The 8,127-nt window shown below is 41.5% G+C and overlaps 1 protein-coding gene across 1 annotated transcript in view; it reads left to right on the top strand.

Annotated features, from left to right (window-relative positions):
* Positions 1-246: 246 nt before the first annotated feature.
* The window catches only part of WDCP (WD repeat and coiled coil containing), a 24,977-nt gene continuing 17,096 nt past the window's right edge, over positions 247-8,127 (top strand). Inside the window, exon 1 of the mRNA XM_008060262.2 lies at positions 247-277. The gene's annotated coding sequence lies outside the window, so the exon portion shown is untranslated. The remainder of the gene's footprint in view (positions 278-8,127) is intronic.

Raw genomic sequence — 8,127 nt, 5'->3', positions numbered from 1 at the left:
GCGGACTCGCGGGCAGTGGAATTTCACGGGGACTACAACTCCCAGCAATCCGTGCGACAAAGCCTGCACTCATTGGTCGGTAGGAAGGACCCACGTCTAACGTGACACATTGATTAGCCAATAGGCATGGAAATTGCCGAGCATGCCCGGCCACCGCTCACCTATCAGATGAGTGCTGGCTGATGCTTCCGGTAGCTGTTGGGCGCTTCTGACCCACGGTTCCGCGAGGCGGGGCGACCCCAGGGAGACGTGGTTTTTGTGGGATTGTGAGACCAAGGTATTTTTTTTTTTGTCTACATTGCTGCCGGGCCTGACGGGTGTGGGGAGGCGGGGAGGTAGATGGACCAGCACTTGGGAGGTGGGACCTAGGGGAGTGGGTCGCAAAGGGAAAACAGTAGTGCGGGGAGGGTAGAGCGAGAGAAGGCCAGGCCGCGCGGGAGGGACTGGAGAGTGAGGATCGAGCCAGGAGTGGGATTAAACGAGTAAACTATACTGTATTCCTTGTGACTCACGAATGACACTTCTGGGATATAGCCTAAAGAAGTCATCCCAAATAAAGAATATGCGTTATACAAAACGATTTTTATCACAGCGTTATGGATACTAGGATAAAGTTGGATACAGCCAAGTGGCTGAACGGGGAGTAGTTCAGTAAATTATGCCGCTTCACTGAATGAATATGCAATGGCTTCAAAATTAATGTATAAAACTTTAAAATGCTAATATATAATGAATGCTAAGCGAAAAAAAAAAAAAGCCGCGATACAAAGTTGTACAATATGATTGAAAAAGTTTGACAACCAAAACTATGTATAAGAGAGTCTGGAAGAATTTTGCTTGGATGAATTTTGTGTGTGTGAATTTCCTTGAATATGTTTTAAGCCTTTTGAGTGTGTGTGTGTTTTCATTAAATAAGCGTACATAATACAAAAAACATGGAAAACAAATTAAAGGAGCAAGAGGAACGCACCTTTGTTTAAACTTACTGGAACTCTCCGAAGTTCCTTGCTTTTAAATATTAACAACATAAGAATTACATGCTCATATACTGAGCATCAGCTCCTGGTCTGAGTGCCTCTCCCCAGAACAATACAATGGTCTTTTCTCTCTTTAAAACTCTTTTTTTTGTTTTGTTTTTTGTTTTTTGAGTTGGAGTCTCACTCTATCGCCCAGACTGGAGGGCAGTGGCACGCTCCCAGCCACTGCAGCCTCAACCTGCTGGGCTCCGGCGATCCTTCTGCCTCAGCCTTCCAAGTAACTGGAACTACAGGCACGCGCTACCACGCCCGGCTAATTTTTTTGATTTATTGGAAAGATGAGGTCTCGCCAAGTTGCCCAGGCGGGTCTCGAACCCGCGGGCTCAGGCAATTCACTCATCTCAGCCTCCCAAAGTGCGAGATTACAGGCTGAGCCACCGAGCCCGGCTTCTTTAAAACTCTTTAAAATACCCAGGGTTCTTGGTTTCAGAATGCTTAGAGTCTGGGGATTGAGAGACAGTGCGTATACAGTTAGCTTCAGGCAAAATGTAAACCTTTTCTAAAAGAGAACAATTGATGAACACCTGAAGATCATTTGAACTTTGGTCCTCTTGCCTCTGTGATCTTTTATGGTGAGGGCTACTTTAATTACTAACCATCTGTCAGTGATTCCCAAATCCTTACCTCTGACTGCCTGAGGTACATTGCTTATATGAACTTATATAAATTTCTTACATGAAGCATGTCTAATACTAAGTTTATCACACACTACATATCTTCTTGCCCTTGAAGCATACTCTGGTTTCCCAAACTAAAAATCTGGGTGTTATCCTTAATTCTTCTTTCATCCTCACCATTCATATCCTTTTTATTCCATCTGCCTCAGAAGCTTCTCTTGAATCTGGCCCTCTTTCTCTACTAAAATAACTACAAACTTGGTTCACTTTCACTGTATCACATTCAAACTATAGAGGGTGCTAAAAAAATGTATACACATTTTAAGAAAGGAAAAAACTGTATTAAAGTTATAGTACTCAATAAGATGAATACAAGTTACATTTGACTTCTGCAATTACAAGAGGCGTTCAAAGTGGTTGCCATCAGCATCCAAACACTTCTGATTACGGTAAACATCTCTTGACATCACTTAAAATGTGTATACATTTTTTGGCAACCCCGGTATTTCATGGCCTCTTTACTAAACTTGTCAGTTTTCTTCTTTCTCAGGTTTATTCTGCACATTAGCACATGACTATCTGCTGGTTCCTCTAAATTCCTTAGCATGCTTTTTATGACCAGAGGGATAAAGTTGGTATTGGGCTGTACCCCTACCAAATTGAATAGGGACAGGACAGGGTCTGAGAGACCAAAGAATAGAACCAGAAACAACAGGTGAGATATAGTTTTACTGGGGACTTACATCTAGGTGTAAGGAGTACTGACTGATAGCAAAAGGCATGCAATTTATATAGAAATCTTGACTTAGCAACCTTCACCTAGCCCAAAACAAGGGACCTCCGTTTTTTGCACATCCTGCATTTCAGGGAATAGACAGGGGGCGCAGGTGTTCTTCATAGATGAGGAGTAAACCTCTGGGTTGGCTACTTTCTGATTCCTTGTCCTGGAACTCTGAACAAGTTTCTTCATAAAACTTCAGGTCATTCTCAGGGTATGCTTGTATTATTGCTATCTGCCATACTTTTAGAAGGGTATATCAATATCAGATGCTATAAGACCTTAAATGCCTTTCTAAGACCTTTTGAAAGAACTTGTTTTCTTTTTGAGTTGGAGTCTCACTCTGTCACCCAGGTCGGAGTGCAGTGGCACAGTCACGGCCACCACAACCTCGACCTGCTGGGCTCAGGTGATCCTTCCACTTCAGCCTTCCAAGTAGCTGAAACTACAAGCATGCACCACCACACCCAGCTAATATTTTTTTATTTATTGTAAAGACGAGGTCTAGGCAAGTTGCCCAGGCTAATCTCGAACCCCTGGACTCAGGCAATCCTCTCACTTCGGCCTCCCAAACTGCTGGGATTACAGGCGTGAGTCACCATGACTGGCCTCAGAAGAACTTTTTTAGACATATTATAGACTGTGGAGATTCATCAAAGGTTTTTAAACAGAAGAGCAAAATGGTCAAGGCTGTGCTTTTCTTTTTCTTTTTTTTTTTTTTTTTTTTTGAGTTGGAGTCTCACTCTGTCGCTCAGACTGGAGTGCAGTGGCCGCTCCCGGCCACCGCAACCTCGACCTGCTGGGCTCTGGCGATCCTTCTGCCTCAGCCTTCCAAGCAGCCGGAATTACGGGCATGTGCTACCATGCCCGGCTGATTTTTTGATTTATTGTAGAGATGAGGTCTCGCTGCCCAGGCGGGTCTCGAACCCGCGGGCTCAGGCAATCCACTCACCTCAACCTCCCAAAGGTGCGGGATTACAGGCTGAGCCACCGAGCCCGGCTTGTGCTTTTCTTAAAGATAATTCTGTCCAACACATATCATGCAGGCTCTTTTAGAAAGAAGAGACTGGTATCAAGGGGACCCCTCCTTGTTCTACCCTAATAAAAAGGAGAGGTGGTTAGGACCTGGGCTAGCACAGAAGTAGAAAGGAATGGAGAGATTTTTGTAATTATTATTAGATCTTTGAGAAAATATGACAAGTTTCTTCTTTTTACTGAAGGTGAAAAATATTAGAATTCATTCTTCTAAAAACCTCAATAAATGTATTCTCATGTTTGTTTTTCCTTTATTCCCAAACCCTTGCCTTGTGCTATCCTGGCCATATATACCCTCAATAGCATTTGCCTGAATTGGGTATCCTAAAATATCTCACATAAATTGACTTTGATATAATTAGCCCATTAGGAATTTTCTCTGCCCAGGAAAATGTATCATGCATTATTTATCAATAAAAGTCTTTTAAAAGTGCTTAAGTAGATATTAGGGGGAAGACATTTATTATCTTATATAAGACCAGCGGAGTAGAGATCTTGGTTTCCTTCATTAGTAATGACAGGGGACTTTGTTCTCCATTAGCAAGCCACTGCAGAACCGCTTAATCTAACATCATATGTAGAAGCATAACAGGCTGTTCTTCCTAGTAAAAGATCCTAAACCAAGGGTGAGTTAACAATGAGGTATGAGAAATAGTTTACAGATAAATTAAAAGCAAATCACCAGGAAGTTTGGTAGATAATATATATTTTTTAGAGTCTGAAGACAACTTCTCAGGTTCCATCTTTGACTCTTACTACTCAGTAAAACAGGGCTGGAAAATGTCCATTGGATTCAGTGACAGGATGGCACTGGTAGCCTAGTGAGAGCTGTTTTGGAGTGGAGATTGGAATAGAGTCCATCTGGAGTAGTTTAAGATGAGTGAGTGGTGAGGAAATGGGTACTGCAGGTTCAGATGGTTCTTTCGTCACTAGTAAGATTAAACATCACTTTATATGTTTATTGATCATTTTATTTTTTTGTAAATTACCCATTAACATTATTTGACCTTTTAAAAGTTTAGCGTGTCTTTTTAACAGGTATATAAAAGCTCTTTTATTAAGTAAATTTTTTTATTTTTTTATTTTTATTTTATTTTATTTTTTTGAGTTGGAGTCTTACTCTGTCACCCAGACTGGAGTGCAGTGGCCACTCCCGGCCACCACAACCTCGACCTGCTGGGCTCCGGCGATCCTTCCACCTCAGCCTTCCAAGTAGCTGGAACTACAGGCGTGCGCTACCATGCCCGGCTAATTTTTTGATTTATTGTAGAGATGAGGTCTTGCCAAGTTGCCCAGGCGGGTCTTGAACCCGCAGGCTCAGGCAATCCACTCGCCTCAGCCTCCCAAGGCGCGGGATTACAGGCTGAGCCACCGAGCCCAGAAAGTAAATTTTTATATTTAAATTTTTTTTCAATTTCAATTTTTATTTTTCAGTTTTTTCAATTTCGGTTTTATTTTTTTAATCACACACTACTTATTCAAGTAGTCAAAGGGACTACTTGAGTACATACTATGGTTAAAAAAAAAAATTATTCCCAAAAAGTATAGAAGTAAGCAATATAAGGTCACACCTTATCTCTTACACCACCACCCCACCCCATCTCAGTATCTGCTGTGAACAGTTTGATCTGTGTCATTTCTCATCTTTTTCTGCATGTTCATGTAAATACACACACACACACACACACACACACACACAGGCAATAGAGGTGACTTTTTTCCATAAGTAGGCGTATACCATAAGTAGGTGTTGTGGATTTCACTGCTCTTTTTAGGGGGAGATTTTCTGTATCAGTACTCATGGAGTGACTTTAATTTTTATTTAATTATTTTCATGGTGATTTACATTTAGGTTTTTCTATTACAAAGAATGCTACAGTGAACGTCCTTACATGTGCTTGAGTATTTCTGTAGTACTATGGAATCTTTTATACTTTTATGCATTTAGATCTTTAATCCATCTGGAAATTATTTTGTTGTAAGATGTGAAGTTTCTTAACTTATTGGAACTTCAGCTTTATTGTCTCTGAAATAAGAGTAATAGTGCCTCCCTCACAAGACTGTTGGAAAGACTATATCAAGTCCTATATGACCAGTACCATGTGTGACACACAGGAGGCACATTTATTTCCTTGGTTTTTTTCCTAATTTAACCAGCAGATTCAGGTAATATCTAGGTTGTGTTTATGGAATATGGTCAGATTTTGCATATTTAATAACAATATTGTCCTGATTTCCTTTGTGTTACATGTCTTACATTTACAGAAAGGCTAACCACAATTTTTTATTTTATTTCATTTTTTGAGATGGAGTCTCACACTGTCATCCAGGCTATAGCTCACTGCAGCCTTGAACTCTTGGCCTTAAGCAATCCTCCTGGGCAATTGGCACTACAGACATACACTACCATGTTATGCCTGGCTAATTTTTGTATAGTTCCTTTTTTTTATAGAGGTTGGTGGGGGGAGTCTCACTATGTTGCCAAGGCTGGTCTCGAACTCCTGGCTTCAAGCCGTCCTCCTGTCTTGGCCTCTCAAAGTGCTGGGATTACAGGTGTGAGTCACCAAGCCTAGCCATCTCTGTTATTTTAATTCATCCTAACAAAATGTGAATGATTCCTAGTTAGAACATTTACCTAAAAGACTTAATGGCTAAATTGACTGGGTCAGTGTCTCATACCTGTAACCTCAGCACTTAGAGAGGCCAAGATGGGAGGATTGCTTGAGTCTAAGAGTTCGAGACCGGTCTGGGCAATAGAATGAGACCTTGTCTTTACAAAATATTTTTTAAAAATTAGTCCGGTGTGGTAGCGCATGCCTGTGGCCCTTGTGACTCAGGAGGCTGAGGTGAGAGGGTCACTTGGGCCCAGGAGTTTGAAACTGTGGTAAGTGGTGATCGTGCCACTGCACTCTGACCTAAGTGGCAGAGTGAGACTCCACCTCAGAAAAAAAAAGACTTTTTATTTTTTGAGTCAGAATCTTACTCTGTCACCCAGGCTGGAGTGCAGTGGCACATTCATGGCCACCGCAGCATCAACCTGCTGGGCTCAGGCAGTTCTTCTGCCTCAGCTTTCCAAGTAACTGGAACCAATCTGGGCAACACAGCGAAATATTTTTTGTCTGTACAAAAAGTTAAAAAATTAGTTGGGCATGGTGATGCATACCTGTAGTCCTAGCTACTTGGGAGGCTGAGGTAGGAGCCCAGGGTGGAGGTTGCAGTAAGCTATGATTGCACTACTGTACTCCACCATGCCCAGCTAATTTTTTGATTTATTGTAGAATGAGGTCTCGCCATGTTACTCAGGCTGGTCTTGAACTCCTGAACTCAGGCAATCTTCTCGCCTCTGCCTCCCAAAGTGCTGGGATTACAGGCTTGAGCCACCACACCCAGCTAAGTTTTATTCTTAATGAACACATAATTGCACATATTTTTGAGGTACAATGTGATGTTTCAATACATGTATGCACTGTGTAGTGATTTAATCAGGGTTAATTAGCATACCCTGAACATTTATCATTTTTTTGTGATAAGAACATTCAAAATCCTCTCTTCTAGCTATTTTGAAATATACAATACATTGTTGTTAACTATAATCACCCTGCTGTGCAGTAGGACATCAGAACGTGTTCCTCTTAACTAACTGCAGCATTATACCCATTACCAACTTGTTTTAGTCCTCCTCTCCCCCCTACCCTCCACAGCCTCTGGTAACCTCTTTTCAGTTCTCGACTTCTATGAGATCAACTTTTTTAGGTTTCACGTATGAATGACATCATGCGGTATTTGCCTTTCGGTGCCTGGCTTATTTCACTTAATGTCCTCCAGGTTCATCCATGTTGTTCCAAGTGACAAGATTTCATCCTTTTTAATGACTGAGTAGTAACTCATTGTGTGTGTATACCACATTTTCTTTATCCGTTTATCCATTGCTGAACACTTAAGATGACTTCTTATTTTGTCTCTTGTGATTAGTACTGCACTAAACATGGGAGTGCAGATGTCTATTCGACATACTGATTTCATTTCCTTTGGTTATAATGTAATATCCAGTAGTGGGATTGCTGGCTAAATAGAGTTTAAAAGCTAAAAGTTCCATGAGGCGAAGCGGCTCACCTGAAATCTCAGTGCTTTGAGAGCCCAAGGCAGGAGGACCACTTGAGCCCAGGAGTTCAAGACCAACCTGGGTAACACAACAAAATATTTTTTGCCTCTACAAAAAATTAAAAAATTAGTTGGGCATGGTGATGCATGCCTGTAGTCCTAGCTACTTGGGAGGTTGAGGTAGGAGCCCAGGAGTTGGAGTTTGCAGTAAGCTATGATTGTACTGCTATACTCCAACCTCCACAACAGAGTAAGACCCTGTCTTTAAAAAAAAAAAAAAAAAAAAAAAAGCTAAACATTAAATATAGTTCTTAAAGGTTTTTTGTCTAATGCTATGAATCCTGCTGTGGCTTATATTTTTATTTAAATTGTCATAAGTATATGCTGAGTCAAATAGAATATAATGATTTTCTTAAGTTATTCTTTTTTTTTTTTGAGTCGGAGTCTCACTCTGTCACCCAGACTGGAGTGCAGTGGCCGCTCCTGGCCACCGCAGCCTCGCCTGCTGGGCTCCGGCGATCCTTCCGCCTCAGCCTTCTGAGTAGCCGGAATTACAGGG

The sequence above is a fragment of the Carlito syrichta genome, unplaced genomic scaffold, assembly GCF_000164805.1.
Source record: "Carlito syrichta isolate Samal-C Ts95f unplaced genomic scaffold, Tarsius_syrichta-2.0.1 Scaffold304574, whole genome shotgun sequence".
NCBI classification, from domain to species: Eukaryota; Metazoa; Chordata; class Mammalia; order Primates; family Tarsiidae; genus Carlito; species Carlito syrichta.
The sequence above is the reverse complement of the archived record's forward strand: the minus strand, read 5'-3'. Positions and strand labels throughout refer to the sequence as shown.